The 16393-nt window shown below is 42.6% G+C and overlaps 1 long non-coding RNA gene across 1 annotated transcript in view; it reads right to left on the reverse strand.

Moving 5' to 3' along the window:
- The window catches only part of LOC109308191, a 19982-nt gene extending 10123 nt beyond the window's left edge, over positions 1–9859 (reverse strand). The window contains exon 1 of the long non-coding RNA XR_002100524.1: positions 9781–9859. This is a non-coding gene — a long non-coding RNA (uncharacterized LOC109308191). The remainder of the gene's footprint in view (positions 1–9780) is intronic.
- Positions 9860–16393: the final 6534 nt, after the last annotated feature.

Raw genomic sequence — 16393 nt, forward strand, 5'->3', positions numbered from 1 at the left:
TATGCATATCTATGTCTATGTATGTATATACATATATGCATATATATGTGTGTGTATATATGTATATGCATGTGTGTATGTGTATATATGTGTGTGTGTGAGTATATGTATATGTATGTATGTGTGTATAAATTTATGTGTATATATGTGTATGTATATGGAAGTATATGTGTGTGTGTATACATATATATATACATACATATATATACACACATATATATAGACATGCATATATATTATACTTATATTAAATATAATAATATCTTAGCTACTGTATTTTTGAGAAAGTGTATGAGTGTGTGTGTGTGTGTGTGTGTCTGATTGCCTGATTCTGGGAGAAGCAATAATTAATATTGCATAACATCTGTTAAAAGACTAAGATGTAAAGAGCAAGCTCTCAAACACTTTTGGTAACTAAAAATACCGTCCCATTTTCTCTGGGACTAATATTATTAGCACACTTCTCTTAGTGAAGTGTGAAATCAGGTAAATTATATCTTACCTGCCTAAATTCTTGCAGCTCTGACTCATGCAGCAGTCTTTTCAAGTTCTGTCCAAAATGCGTGGTTGGTATTGTTGTTGCATGGTTGGTATCCCTATGCCCTGTTCAGTGGTACTTCAGGCATGCCTGCACTTCAGTACAGGGTACCATCACTTGCCCTATTCTACAGGTGTGGCGAAGTTCAACTAATATTGCTACACCTTGTCCTGAGACCAGTGCACCGGTATGAGACCAGAGTCATCCCTCTGCTAGGCTATAACCATTTCAGAGATCTTGAAGATTTGCTTCCAGATGGACACAAAATCAGTGAGGTGGACACTGGGTATGTTTCGAAGATAAACTGCTTCATTTGCATTGGCACACTGAGATGGTCAGACAGCATGTGGAACAGTGCCATCTTCCTGAAATATCAGCCCAACATCAATGCCTTGTGTCCAAGGAGTAACTCTAACCTGAGAGCCCTCGTTCAGTGACCAGTCCAAGAATAAACTGTCCTGCTTTTCCCAGAGCTCCATCCCCATTAAGCAGTTTCTACTCCAAGACATTGCATGATCCATACACACAACACGTCATCCAAAGGGTGAAAACTTGCTCACACACCAAAATGTTCAGGTCTGTATGTAATATCACCGCCACATACCATAACATCTGCATGAGAAGTGTTGATGGCAAGGATACCTTCTATAAAAATTGTGCCCACTGCTGTGGTTAAAAGCATTTTCTAAGTTAATCTTCTTTCTCAACTCAGATCCCTCTTGAAAGTGTCTGATTCCATAATCACTGCATAAAGCAATGGGCAAACAGTCTATCCCTGATACCTTCCTATATACATCTGTGTATATTTAGTCCAAATGGATTTTTAGTTTGCCATTCTTTTCTTATTATAGCTCTGGGTTAAGTATAACGTTCCCCAGAATCCAATCAACATAAAACCTTTTAAAAATAATGACTTTATTCTCCCTCTTCCAAATGAATGTAATGTTCTATGCATATGAACCACCGTTGGCCAAAAAAGGAAAAAAAAAAAAAAGAATGTTGCAAAAAATACCAGCCTTTCATGCATGTAAATGAATAATGATTAGATTAAACACATGTAATGAATTATAAACCATTCCAGAAAAAAAAAAAAAAAATCATCCTGCATTAGTTGGAGCATTAATGTGCCTGATATCACATCTTCAGTTACTAGAACACCCCATCTGCTGAGAAACTTCCACTCGAACTTACTACACAGCAACATATTTGAACGCCCTAGAGGCAATGGAGGCAAATTAAGATGCCATTAATGACCATTTTACATGTCTGAGCTCTGCCTCAGAGTCAGGGTGCCTTTGCAAAATGTGACTGTGGGGCTGTTTTGATCCAGATGTCACAGCATGTATCTATTTGTTTATGGTATTTAATAATATCTTCTGGCTGGGCAGAATACTCTTAGAATGCAACCTATTGTTTCAGAGGAAAGCGGTAGCTGTCATATGAATATGCATCACCTCAATGCAGCAAAATTAAAAAAAAAAACAACCCTGTCACTCAGAGGACAGGAAGAGCAATGAAAGTGGCAGAACTATTCCTAGGCTTTTAAAATTATATTTTAAGGGATTACAATTTGGTCTTGAGCTGTCAATAACTCTCTGGGTAGATCTGGCGTAGCAGCAACTTGGCTGTGCCTTAGTGTACCAGTCTGTAACCTGGGGTACTGCTGTCTACCTGTTCACTTGGGCTAAGCAGAAGCAGTCAGAAAGCCTGAGGCTGAATTGATTCAATCTTTGCACTTGAATCTAAGTCAATAAGCAAGTGAACCAATAAGTAACTGAACAGACATTCACTTTTGATTCCAGAAATGCAGCCATATGCTTGCAGTGGCCCAGGCTGGGGAGTGCTAAAGCATGCCTCCTTGGAGCAAACTGCTTGGGCCAAGGCTAGTCTGCCCACCCTGCAGGGGAAGTTAAAAGCATCCTGGGATGCTGAGGGATTGTGAGTTAACTTGAATTGGGGGGAGGGAGGGAGGGATTGGGACAGAAGTCCAATAAACTGATTTAACTTGAATCAGTTAAGTCTGATACTACACCCATCCAGGTTTATCTTAAACCTGTTTCAGGCATTTTGAAAGTGTTTTATGTGCACTGAACTTCTGTTGTGTTACAAATTTGAACCAGATTCCAATCACTTATACTGGTTTAGTATAATTTCTGTCCCTAGTCTTGGAGATTTCCGGATGAAAAACACAGATGAATGGCACAAGTCAGGACTCGTTTGAACATTATAGTTGTCTGGGATGCATTCAGGTGAGGACAGAAAGAGACCTGGAACATCCTCCAGCTTCCCAAAAGCTAGGCCCTTAACAGTAAACCTAAGTGACACTCATTCTTAACAGTAATGGGTCTATGACAGAGATGAGTGGGTCTATTACACATAGTAAAGGACAGTAGTAATCATGTGGGCTCATCAGTTCCTTATAATATAACATATTAATTGTAGCATTCACACAAGCATCTAGGCTCAAGATACTGCACCGCTATCTTGTGACGTTCCAACATCATCAGAGGGGGAAAAAAAATTGTCTTCCCCTTAATGATGCCAAATGTGAACGATGCAATAAAGTACACATGTAGTCATATTAGCTTTCTCCCAAAATGAGGTGCACAAAAGCCGAGAAGTGCCCATCACACAGTATGAATATGCAAGTAGTCATAATGAGAACCATCCTCCCAAATGCAGTAGCGAAGCTACGGAGGTCTGACGAAGATGATTTCATGCCATCTGCCACCTGCTTCTGAAGGATAATGGCTGGCTGGTGTGTATGAGGCTTGTTCTAAATGTTATCAGACTGTCTTCTTTCTTAAATTATGTGGCTAAAATGAGCATGTCTTTGCTTTATTTCAATTGACACCAGATGCAGTGACTTGGAATCTAGTTTCTGTTTTGCAGGCACATTTGGCAAATAGAAAGGAGTAGCAATGCATAAGGAAGCCTTGATAACATAAGACCCACTCCTGAGGAACCTTCATCTAAGCCTTGAAGTGTAGCAAACGGGACAGACAATACCACAGGGCACATCACCACATGTTGGCTTTGGGGTAGTCCTGCATTCAAGGGGGCTCATATTTTTGGGTTTGCTTGGCTTTATTACTTTTGTCTAACAGTAACCACTGGACTTACTACTGGTGTATTCTAGTCTTGCAGTTAATTTCCTTCACAGTCACTGCTCAGTCACATTACAGCGTACATGCCATCAATTTCTTTTTCCTACAAACAGACCAGCTTTAGCTGATTTTTCTCTGTCTTTTCCCTCCTACATTGAAATATGACAACCTGAGAGTCATTCTTTAAGAGGTTTTTTTTTCCTTAAAAAAAAAAAGCAAACACCCTACATCTCTACAAGGAGCATTTGAAAAGACATCACACTTGATTCTTCCCTTGCATCAATCAACATAACCCCGTTGTCTTCTACGGCTTTAGGCCAGATCTCTGATAGAAACTTGAGCCAACATAGTATTTTCAGTGAGGGGTTTGATTTTCTATGACAGTTCTATACTAGCAATCACCCTAAAGTAGATACAGATATACCAGCCATAAAGCACTATTGCTAGTACAGCTGCTTTCGTGTAGGAAATCAGTATAAGTTGTAGCTATATGAAGAAAAATTATCAGTCTGACTATGCAGCTGGTGCAATGTAGAGGGCCCCGTGGTCCTGCCATAGATTGAGAGCATGTTTAGGTCCTTTGTCTTCTGCAGTCTTCATTTTGAAATTTCTGGAGTCAACAATGCAAGAAGGCTAATGGGGTTTTCCAAAAGTCCAACCCTTCCTAGGGTGACATAGTTTGAGATTTGCAAGTAAATTCCAGGTTTTATTTTTTTCCCCTCTTTTTTCCAAATGGACAAAGACAATTTGCTCACAGGAGCTGTAGCACGTCAAAGTGGAAGGTTCAAAAAGATCGTATATCCGAGCTGGAGGTCTTCTCGGAAAGACTGTTGTCTAATAACGCTCTTGTGGGTGTGTTTTCAAGAAGTATATCTTGGATGGGTCTGACCACCCTTCCTTTCTTTATGACAAGGCAAATGGAAAGGAGTCTGCTCCTCGAATGTTGCTGTTGCGATAGAGAACCATTATAGCAGGGAGAGCGAGTCACTACTGTGCTCTCACCCTGCCTTTCTAAACTTAGCCTCCATATAAAACAAACAAAAAGGAAACAAAAGAGACCCCATTTTCGGTGAGACTTCTTTTCGGGGTGGGGGTTGGCTTCCCTCCACCAACAACCTCCTTGCCTTTTCTCCCCCCCCCCCCATTTTGACACAAATTGTAGTGGCAAAACACTGAAAATACCACTGGGAAATTAACGGTTTTCACTGTTGAAAGGGACACGGTGTAGGATGGGCCTTCTTGTATCCTTGCTCACAACCAAAATAGGGCTGATTGGGCAAGACTTTCAGAGGAATCCACTTTAACATGTGTCTCGGCATCTTGCTTGCTTTCTTCTGACTGGATGTGACCATCGCCTTATGGCTCTGGACGCGGAGCAGGAGTGAGGATGTTGTGCCAATATGGAAGCGTAGACGATGCCCCAACTCCCCATAAAATTATCTGAATGTTAGCTTATAAAAGTAACTTCCTCAAAGCCGTTCAGTGATGCAGTAGCAGGCCTAAATTTGACCGTTTAATGTCCTTGTTGTCAGATACGCAACGAAACCACTGATCGGCAGAGCCCTTTGTGTTTAGAAGTATCCTCTCTTTATATTTTAAAATACTTTTTGTTGTTATTTGAGCCATACTGAGGCATGTGATTTCCGCTATTTGGTATCAGGCAAACTACCCTTAACAGCATTTTATGGTACAAGAAAATAGCAGGTATTGGAGGTTTTATAACTGTATAATAAAGGAAGATGAAGAAAGTAGGATGGGTGAAAGAAAAGAAAACGTGCAAATATTTTCTTTCTTTCTTTTTTTTCCCCAAGAAACTTGAAAAGGCAAGGAAAGCACTGCAGAAAATAACTGTATAATTCTGTTATATGCACTGTATACAGAGCCTAAGCATTAACGTAGCAGAGTTCATGGACTCTAATAAAGAGAAAATTACCCTATATTTCAGCACTGTGTTCGCAGAGTTCCTTCTCACGTTTACAATCAGTGGGTAGCTATTGAACTTATGAGGCTTTTTTCCCTCTGCATAGCAGCCTGCCATGGTGAGGCATATTAGTATGGTATGTGCAAGTGAATTTAAAGTAAGAAGCATTTCTCTTAAATGCTTGCAATTTTCTGGTTCCCCAGCCCCTAGCAAATGTCTCATTGTGTTCAACTAATATTTACAAGGTTTTTCTATATGGCTGTTTTATATTATTCTTTCCCACCCCCCTCCCAAGCTTAGATTTTCCAGACTAGCTTTTGGAGTGGTTTTAACTATATAGATAGATTATCCAGATGTATACAAATGAGCTCTTTGGTAAGCTCAAAGATGCTCGTAAATAAGAGGGATGTGATATTTTCCCCACCGCTGCTAGTAAAACCTTAGAAATCTCATAAGCCGGACAGAGATCCATGATCCAACCATCATGTAAAAGTCCCGTCTTTTAGGGGGAATAGGAGGTCATTTGATCACTTGCCCAAACTAGCCTTTCTAAAGGATACCTCCAGCCTTTCACAAGAATTGGAAGTAGCAGGGATATTAAATTTGTGTACTGTGAGCTAAATGACTATATATATTTTTTCTCCCTATTGGTATTTCTACAACCTTGCAGTGGCTACTTGGATATAATTAAGGTCACAGGCTCAAGTACCAGCTGAGGAACTGCAAAGTGCAAAATAACAGCGTGCCGTAAGTCAGATGTGGGGGAAGAAAAGGTTGGTCTTGAAATAGATGCGGGGGGGGGGACGGGGGGAAAAGGTGGCTTAATTAATAAAAGCTTCCATCTCCCAGAGCATTGTTCATCCTCAGCCTAAGAACTTAAGTGAAATAGGCTGTCTGGGCCATCCCCTTAGTGGGACGGGAGGCTCATCAGAAAGCCATTAAACACAATTAATTTTATCTGCTTGAGGGAAAAAAAAATCTTCTGCAAGTGCACTGGAAGAGTGGCCTGGATACTGAATTACCTTAGCACCCAGAGACAGATCATAAAAAAGGGCGGAGGGAGACGCACTGAATCATGTTTCATTCTTTATTTTCTCAAATTGCAGGTAGAGTGAAGGAAACGTCTCCCTGCCTCTGCCTGCTTTATCTATGCTGGAGTGGAGAAGGAAACCACTGGTGAGAGAAGGTTTTCCCTCGTTATGTCTGGTTGCAGATACTGCACCTGGATAGGATAGATGACACATTTACACCACTAGAAAAGGATCGAAGAGATGACACACTCGAGAGGGGGCTAACATATTTCAATGCAGTGCAGAATTTCCCCAGAACAAATCAGGGGTAAGACTACACTGCTTTCAGCAACAATTGTTGTTCCCATCTTACCCTAGTTTAGCCATCTGCTCAAGGCAAGCAGGTTCCCACCTGTTCCCTCTCCATATAGAGGCAATATGCAGCTGCCTTGGGAGAGCTCCATGGCTGTCCTCTCTCTATTCCCTGTTTGGGGTACAAAACTGATGAATACTACCATGTCTTGTACCCAAGGCCTTTGCTAACTGATTTCACATAGGATGTCTGCAACAGTACCCAACTAAACAGCCATTTGGCTGAAGACTTACCTTTCCATTTGAGACTCTTTATAGTCCCCTGTTAAAAAAAACTTTTCTAAAGCTAGAAAACATAAGTCTTTTTTCCCCCTTCAAATGTAAGGCTACTAGGAAAAATATACAAGACTTCTCCCCCTCTCTGCAAAATTAAGTCTCTTTCTTGAAGACCCATCTCTATCTATTCAAAATGTATTTTACTTAAGAGCTATACTAATCAATATTTCTTGTTCCCCCTCCCCCTTACCTGTATCTGGGTTGTTGGGACTGTCTGCTGTTCTGGGTAACGTGCTGGTCTGGAATCCTGTCTGGGTAATTCCTCATACCTTTTAGGCATGCCATATTACAATGATAATTAATAACAATACATGCTTTTTGAAGTAGCAGCCTTGGAGGGCTTTGATTGATTAGGCTTTGAAAATCCTTCCAGAATGGTTTTGTCCTGCCATAAAAAATAACCCCAAAACAATCTTCTTTGAAATATTGGGCCCTTACGTCAACAGCAAAACTCCCGTTGGCTTTAGAGGAGCAAAGATTTCGCCTCTTGTCTGAGATCTCTCGTTTCCTCTGCTGGTGTAAATCAGTGTAGCTCCATTGACTTGAAATCAATAGAATGACTCTGATTCATGCTGCTTCAGGCCTAGTATATGAATCAGTGTGGCTTCCTACAGCTCCTCCCTGGGGCAATTAAGTGCTTCTGAAGAGGGATGTTTTTGGGTGCTGAAGAGACTCTTTGAAGCAGTCTATTGAGGGAGCTGTCACTCGAATCTTCACAGTCACCAATAAGAGTGGTAAATGTCCAATGTAGGCCTAATGGGGACATGTATAGCTTTCTCTCCTGCTGTAAAGCCACTTCTTCAAGCCTTTTTTGGAAGGGGCCATGGATAAGCTAAGTCAGAGGGATGAAGAAAACTGAGGGAGAATAATATAATCCAGCTGCCAGTGCTCAAGTACTGAGTTAAGGGGCCTAAAGGCAGTGGAGTGCTAAAATGAATCAATGGTCATGGAAACACTTTATACAAAGATCCAAGGGTCCAAGATGGCCAGGAATGCCTTATTTTCAAGACTGATAAGAGCATTACCATCAGCATACCTGTTTTCTTAGCAAACAAGTTAGAAACATCCTATTATTTATTTTGTATTGAGTCTCACACATGCCTATCACATTGAGAAATATTCTGTATTCCCTTCAATCCTCTTTGCTTGCCTTTTCCAATGATACAGTCACCTAGACCATCCTAGGCTGTTTCTATTTTTGCTCCCCTCCAGTACCATGAGAAAACAAGAAGCAATGGTCTCAAGCTGCAGTAAGAGAAGTTTAGGTCAGATATTATAAAGAAATTCCTCCCTGGGAGGGTAATCAAGCACTGGAACAGGTTACCCAGGGACATTGTGGAAGCTCCATCCTTGGAGGCTTTTAAGCCTCAGCTAGGCAAACCCTTGTCTGGGATGATGCAGTTGGGGCTGGTCCTGCTTCGAGCAAGGGGTTGGACTAGATGTGACCTCCTGAGGTCCCTTCCAGCCCTCATTTTCTGTGATTCTATGACAACTGATCTCTATATAATATAGAGATCATTTCTGTTGGGTGAATGAAAACTATTACTGTAAGGGAAGCACTTTCAGCATATGTTAGTTTTGCAGTTCTGGGAGTTCAGCAGACAGAAGTGACAATCTTTGCCTGATCTGGCTACAAAAAGCAGTTTATAGACATGACCAAACAGAAGTGCAACAGCTTAAAAAATGGCTGATCAGGTGAAAAGCTGAGCGCTCATTGCATGAGGTATCAGATAAAGAGGTTTCAAAATGAAGCATCTTTTGTAACTTGTGTCTGTGGAGCTCCCAGCTTATTGCTGTTTTTACAATGGGAGGGGTGAAAGGAAGTGGAGGGAGCTCAGTCTGGGGTTTTTTCAGCCCTCCCTAGAGGGGGGACTGGGTGTATTGGAGCCCCCCTTCAGCCCTGAGATGGAGGGGGCTCCAATTCACCCACCCCACCTTTCAGCACTAGTTGGGGAGCCCCAAGAATGAGCTTCCTCCTCTGCCTTTCCCCCCTCCCATTCTGAAAACAGGGAGCAATGGCAGAAAGCCCTGCTATGGGAACCTGGGTGCAGGCTCCCAGGCCTCAGCTAGATTCCCCTCCTGCCTGGAACCAACAGCGAACTTCTGTTTGGTCTGGAGTAATGTTGCAACTCAAAACACTTTGCAGAAATCATTCTGAGTTACAGCTGGGAGCTGCACTTCTCTCTGCACCCCTAATGCCATAACTTGAGAGAAAAGTGTGCCAGTTCTTTTAAAGTGCATGTCTAAAGTTTGGCTCCTAAGAGTCTAGATGTAGACATCTGAAAAAAGGGACATGGCTTTCAGAATGAAGCCAGTGGGAAGATATGGGTGTTCAGGGCTTGTGAACAAATCTGAGTAGCTGCTTAGATTAGGAACTGTGGATTTAAGAATACAGTTTTAGGCTCTCCTAGTTGTAAATTCTGGCTATGTACTTGATTTATTTATATGCCACCTTCCTGGCAGTGATTCAGGGTGGTTTCCAATAGAAGAACAGAATACCTTATGAAACACGAAAAATGATTATAGAGCAGGAGAAAACATAAACCAGAAACCCACTAAACAGTATCCCAACCTAGTTTTGTTTCCTAAATGCCTGCTCAAATAAGAAGGTCTTACAGTGCTTCCAAAAGATGGCCAAGCTTGGACTCTGCAAGGTCATATAAGCTGTTACTGTCAGAGGTAAGTTGGTTGCTGGGTCTCAGTCCAGTGCAGTAACCAAAGATACAAATGGTAATTAAACCATAGAAGACAATTTTACACAGAAGGCTGGGAGGAAGAGAAAGAGCAAATAGCAAAGCGGTGCATGTAGCTATGTGTGTGAAGAGAGTCATTCTGATCAGGCTGAAAAAGAATAAAAATTGGACAGTGACTCTGGAAATAACTATGCAAAAAGATGGAGCAATTAGCTTTTTCCTATTTTCTTTCTTTATATTATTCCTCTAAACTTTATTGATTTTTTTTTTTTAACCAGATAGATACAACATTTTTATTTTTTGTTTTATTATAACACTCACCATCTCTTCAAATTCCAATTGATCTGGCTTTTTCTTTAATCATCTAATTAATACATCTTCGGCAAAACTCACAGGAGATGTACCTAATGCTGAGAACAAAAAAACGTACAGGCAGTGCTGTGCTTATGACCCTGTTGGAGGCTTTTTTGAGTATGCCTAACTACTGTGATCAATACTTTAGGCCTTTTTAAAAAAAAACAAACATGCATATTGGGTGCAATGCACATTGTGAAAATATTTATTTATTTCCATGGGTTTTATTTTAAACCAGTTGGCCTCATTGTGTTCTTGGCCCCAGAAACAGAATAAACATGAGAGAGATTTTGGCCTGAAGTAATGTAGTAGAGTTAAAATTTAAAAAAAAAAATAAAAAAAAAAACACACAAAAATGTTGTGTATTATGGGTGTCCACTTTAACTACCCAGACATCTCATGGGAGGAGGGCTCAGCCAAATCTGAGTGGTCACAAAGCTTTCTCTCATGTGTGGATGACCTCTATCTGACACAGGAAGCCTACCGGCCAACAAGAGGTAAAGCGCTGCTTGACCTTGTACTGGCAACCAGGGATGACCTAATCCGCAACCTAATGATTGAAGAGAAGCTGGGTGACAGTGACCATGAGTTGATCCCCTTCACCATTTGCCGCAAAGCTGGCAAGTCAGTCAGTAATACAGAAGTCCTCAACTTCAGGAAAACTGACTTTGACAAGCTAAGGAGGCTTGTCAGAGAGGCCCTAAAAGGCTACAACCCAATGGAGAGGGGAGTTCATGATGAGTGGTTACTCCTCAAGACAGCAATTCTGGATGAGCAAGCAAAGTCCATCCCATCTCGGAGGAAAGGCAGCAAAAGGGTACAGCAGCCCCCTAGACTCTCCAGGGAACTGGTGGACCTCCTTAAAAGGAATACCTATAAAAGATGGAGGACTGGAACCGCCACCAAGGAAGAATACTCTGCATTGGTTCGGACCTGCAGATAGCAAATCAGGAAAGCCAAGGCTGGGATGGAACTCCAGCTAGCTACAAATATCAAGGAAAATAAAAAAGTCATTTTTTATCTATGTGGGGAGCTGGAGGAAAAGCAAGGACAATATTGGACCTCTGCTAAACCGGATGGGGCAACTGATGCCCAGGAAAAAGAGAACTTGCTAAATGGGTAATTTGTGTCAGTTTTTCATCAGTCCCATGGGGCAGCCCTGCCCACTATGGGTCAGGAAGGCCCAGGTGACGGAGATTCCTTGCCCTCCATCGAAGCTGACCTCGTGAAGGAAGACCTTGACAGGCTGGATACTTTCAAGTCAGTCAGCCCTGATGGGTTATACCCAAGGGTACTCAGGGAACTGGTGAGCATCATAGCTTAGCCCCTGGCACAGATCTTCAAGAGCTCTTGATGCTCTGGTGAAGTACCCAATGATTGGAAGAGGGCCAATGTCATGCCTATCTTCAAGAAAGGGAGGAAAGTAGATCCGGCAAATTACAGGCCCATCAGCCTGACCTCTATCCTGGGGAAGGCCTTGGAAAAGATTATCAAGGAGGCCATCCTTAACAAACTAGCTGAAGGCAATATCCTGAGGGATACCCAGCATGGGTTAGTTGCAGATAGGTCTTGCCTGACCAACCTCATTTCCTTTTATGACCAGGTGACTTATCACCTGGATAAGGGGGAAGAGATCGACGTTGTGTATCTTGACTTTAAAAAAGCCTTCGATCTGATACCCCACAATCACCTCTGGGTTAAACTGGCTAACTGCGGCCTCAACCTCACCACAATTCGCTGGCTGGGGAACTGGCTCTGTGGTCAGACCCAGAGGGTGGTGGTTGATGGGAACCAATCATCTTCATGCTCTGTGACCAGTGTGGTTCCTCAAGGCTCTGTCTTAGGGCCTATACTATTTAACATCTTCATCAATGATGTGGACAATGGTATTAGAAGTGGACTGGCCAAGTTTGTCGATGACACCAAACTCTGGGGTAAAGCATCCACACCTGAGGACAGAAGGGTGATCCAGGCAGATCTTGACAGGCTCAGAAAATGGGCAGATGAGAATGTGATGGTGTTCAACACCCAAAAATGCAAGGTTCTCCACCTTGGGAAGAAAAATCTGCAGCATGCTTATAGGCTCGGCAGTGCTATGCTGGCTACCACTACAGATGAAAGAGACTTGGGGGTCATGGTTGACCACAAGATGAACCTGAGCCTTCAGTGTGATGCTGCAGCTAGTAAAGCAAGCAAAAAGCTGGCTTGCATCCATAGATGCTTCTCAAGTAAATCCCAGGACAACATTTTCCCATTGTACTTGGCCTTGGTGAGGCCATGGCTGGAGTACTGTGTTCAGTTTTGGGCTCCGCAATTCAAAAGGGATGTGGAGAAGCTTGAGAGAGTCCAGAGAAGAGCCACATGTATGATCAGAGGTCAGGAAAATAAACCTTATGATGAGATGCTGAGAGCCTTGTGGCTCTTAAGCTTGGAAAAGTACAGGCTCAGGGGTGATCTGGTGGCCACCTATAGATTTATTGGGGTACTCATCAGAATCCGGGGGAACGTCTGTTCACCAGAGCGCTCGAAGGGATGACAAGATTGAACGGTCACAAACTCCACCGTGATTGATTCAGGCTGGACATAAGAAAGAACTTCTTCACTGTCCAACCCCTGAAGGTCTGGAACATCGGACGTGGTTCAAGCACCCACTTTGAACACCTGCAAGGCACATTTGGATGCTTATCTTGCTGGGATCCTATGATCCCTGCTGACTTCCTGTCCCTGGGGCAGGGGGCTGGACTTGATGATCTTCCAGGGTCCCTTTCAGCCCAAAAGTTTATGAAATCTATGAAACATATGAAATGAGGACTATAACATCAGTAGTATCCTCCCAATATTGACCAACTTTCCAACACTATTTGAGCTATAATTTGATTGATTGTATCAGCTATGTCAAAACCAAATTGTTATCAGGTCTGAACCAAGATTCAGGGTGAGTTTCTGCTCTCACTTTACATCTGGGATTGAAGGGCATAGACAAAGGACAGCAAATTATAATGATGGAGACTTATCATGGAATAGCTTCTCCTGCCTTCTCTTACCACATGACGAGTGAAAGCCAAGCTGGGACAGCTTTGACCCAATAACCATCATTATTAGTGTCTTCAAAAAGGCCAAGCAGTGATCAGTCAATGGAGGCTGAACTATCAGATGGTCCATCCAGAAAAGTACCGAGATGGTAAGAGCTCTTCTGTCTACCAGATGAAAGAGATGATATCTGGTTTTAAGCAGGTTTCATCAATGTCCACCATATTGCAGCTGTTTTGTGAAGAAAAGACATCATTTCCACTGCTGTCAATTCAGAAGCTTTCACAAGCTTTATCAATAGATTTCCATCAAAAGCCTTCACACTTTATCTCTTATCCCTCTAGGCACAGGTGGTGCATCCCTCACCACCAAAAGATTCACCATAGCACTTCACTGCTCCTACCCAAACTCTCCTTAAAACACATCTCTTTTGTGACAGTTCAACAGCGTCAGTCCCTGTGTGCATGCAGACACTTATGCTGTCTCTGCATGCCTCTCATCAGCTATGATACTATACAACAAAGTGCACCCTGGGATGTTATCAGCTACTGATGTAGAGAGATGGGTGCTGGGTGGTGGTAAAAAACTTACTCCATTCAGTAGAGGTGGCTAGCTCTGGTGGCAAAATGGAGATTCCCAAGCTGTGAGTATGAACTGGATTTCTACTGACATAACTTCCCAGGGTAGAGTAAGCCTTACACCATATTCTCTTTTTGGCAAGGACCATCATTTCGCTGTATGATTGCACAGAACTTGGTGAAATGGGGCACTGGTCAACATGCCAAGTCATGGCTCATAGGATCTTAGGAAAGTAGGGCTGGAAGGGACTTTGCAAAGACATTTAGTTCAACCTCCAGCTAAAGCCAGAATCACCCCTAATGAAATCATCCCAACCAAGTGCCCGTCTAACCTGCTCTTGAAAATTTCCAAGGATGGAAATCCCACAATTTCTCCAGGTAGCCTGTTCCAGTGCTTGATCACCCTCATAGTCAATAAGTTCTTCCTGGTCTCCAGCCTCAATTTCCCCTGGTGCAGGATGAGACTGCTGCTCCTAGTCTTTAGCCCTACAGCTACAAAGTAAAGCTCATCTCCATCTTCTTTATAATCAGGTATTTGAAGACTGTTATCAAACCCCCCTTCAGTCTTCTCTGGATTAAAAAACCCTACCTCTTTCAGCCTTTCCTCATAAGTCATGCTTCTCAGGACTTGAATCGTGTTTTTGAGCATCACTAGGTTCTTGCCACACTGGCCACATCCTTCCTGAATTGTGGGACCCAAAACTGGACACAGTACTCCAGGCAGATCTCACCAGTGCCGAATAAAGTGGCAGAGTAACTTGATTTTCAAGTGACAGTCCTGTTGTTACATCCCAGTGTGCAGTTGCTCTTCATTGCAACAAGATCACACTGTTGGCTCATATTCAGCTTATGGTGCACTGTGACTACCAGGTCTGTTGCTGCACTATTGCAGCCTAGCCGGTCATTTGTATTTGTGTGTGCTGTATTTGTGCATGCAATTTTATTCCATCCCAAGTGTAGATCTTTGCACTTGTCCCTGTTAAATCTCACCTATTGACTGCAGACCATTTTTCCAGCGTATCCAGGTCATTCTTGATCCTAGCCCTATCCTCCAGAGTGTCTGGAACTCCACTCGATTTGGTTTCATCTGGACATTTGCTAAGCGTAAACTCAGTCCAATCATCCAAACAATTAATGAAGATATTGAACAGTATCAGACCCAGGATAGATCCCTAGGATAGCCTACATCATACCCCTCCCCTACTAGACATTGAACTATTAATGGCTTGAGAAAGCTGATCCAACCAGTTACATATATATAGAAGTGTATATTCTACAATTCTTTCATCTAGTCTGTATTTCTTTATTATATCAATAAGGATGTTGTGGGAGGCTGTGTCAAAAGTCTTGCTATACTCAAGGTATATCACATCCACTGTTCTCCCATTATCCACCAAGCTTGTCACCTTATCATAGGAGGAAATCAGACTGATCAGACATGGCTTGCTCTTGGTAAATCCATGCTGGTTGTTCCTGATCATGTTGTTTTCCTGTAGGTATTTCACAATGGATTCCTTGTGGACCTGTTCCACGGTCTTTCCAAGTATTGAAGTCAGGCTGACTGATATATAATACCCCCAATCCTCCTTCTCCCCTTTCTTAAAGATGGGCATTATATTTGCCATTTTCTGGTCATCCAGGACCTCACTCAACCTCCATGATTGCTCAAAGAGGATAACTAGTGACTTTGAAATTACCTCATCCAATTCCTTCAGCACCCTGGGGTGCATCCCATGCATCTCTTGTGACTTGAAAGCATCAGGTTTCTTTAAGTAGTCTCTAACCTATCCTGACACTTCTCTAGGCTATCTGTTTCCTTCCCTATGTTTGCTGCCAACTGTGTCCCTCATTTGGTAGCTGCCCATGTTTGTAAAGAGTAAAGTAAAAAAGGCATTAAATACTTTAGCCTTCTCTGCATTATCTGTAACTACTGCATTTACTCAAATCCAAGACAAAGTTTCCCCCCACGCACACCAGCTATGATCCAGGACTGGACCCAGGGTTGGGGTCAGAGATGGTGTTGCAGCAATTGCTGCTTTCTGTTTGGGTGGGCACTGGAGCCACCAAGGGCCAGGGCTAGGTCTGGGGCCTACAGCACAGGATAAGATGCAGTTAAATGGGGGGCAGGCAGGAACAGGGGAGCACATACGTGGGGGGGCAGGATACAGGAGCTCAAGTGGTGGAGGGGACAGACAGCAGAGGGCAAGATGAGGGAGGGCGAGAGACAGGGGTCAGGCTGTTTGTCTCCCCTCCCCTTGTGCCCACACCACCTTCTTCCTACCACTGCTTACCTCCATTTCCCTGCAACAGTTAGCAGGACAAATTTAAGATGCCCTTCCAATAATTCAATTCCAGACATGGAAAATGATAGCAAATTAATGGTTTCCATATATGGAATATAAATATTGATAGGTCATCTTACATTTGGAGTTGTCTTGGATTTTGGTAAATATGGTAGATTTGCATCTGCCTTCTGTAAGAGACACCTATGGTTTTTCTGGTCTTCCTCTTACT

The sequence above is a fragment of the Crocodylus porosus genome, unplaced genomic scaffold (genome assembly GCF_001723895.1).
Source record: "Crocodylus porosus isolate Cpor-Errol unplaced genomic scaffold, CroPor_comp1, whole genome shotgun sequence".
In the NCBI taxonomy this organism is placed as follows: Eukaryota; Metazoa; Chordata; order Crocodylia; family Crocodylidae; genus Crocodylus; species Crocodylus porosus.